Source organism: Plasmopara halstedii (assembly GCF_900000015.1).
Source record: "Plasmopara halstedii genome assembly, contig: Scaffold_430, whole genome shotgun sequence".
NCBI classification, from domain to species: Eukaryota; Oomycota; class Peronosporomycetes; order Peronosporales; family Peronosporaceae; genus Plasmopara; species Plasmopara halstedii.
The window spans coordinates 429574-430135 of NW_020187350.1; positions in this window are offsets into that span (position 1 = coordinate 429574).

Genomic DNA, 562 nt, shown 5'->3' on the forward strand with positions numbered 1-562 from the left:
ATTTCTTATTTCACATTTTTGCGGTTGAGTGGTGCCTTATGTGCAGCGGAGGTGCCGTAGCTCTTTTGTTAGAGGAAGCTCACTTAAGGTCACCGACCTTCGTTCTATACTAGAACCAGTACGAGAGTAGCGGATTGCAATTCGCTTAACCAAAACCTTAACCCAAGTCAAATAAGCTCTTCTGTTCAGAATCGAAACGGTATTTATTTGTTTTATATGCGGCAGAGCCACCTATATCTAGAACCTTGGGTTTCCTTATTGAACAGTATGACCTCATAAATACTGGCAGTCCCGCTATATAGTGACTTCTCGTTACGGTGTAGCCACACCATTGTGTGATTACACCGTCTTGTGTAATCGACAGCTTTGAACGGTAACACCATCTTGGGTGACCTAACCTTTCGTACCAGGGTACATGTAACCCCGTTACAACACTTGTGTGACTTGCATCTCACAACAAAAGTGAGTAATTCACTATTCGCGAATATATTGGGGTCAATACCCTTAGGTATTGTCAAATGACACCTTTTGGTGTGAGCTTTAGAGAACCAGCACCGGGAAC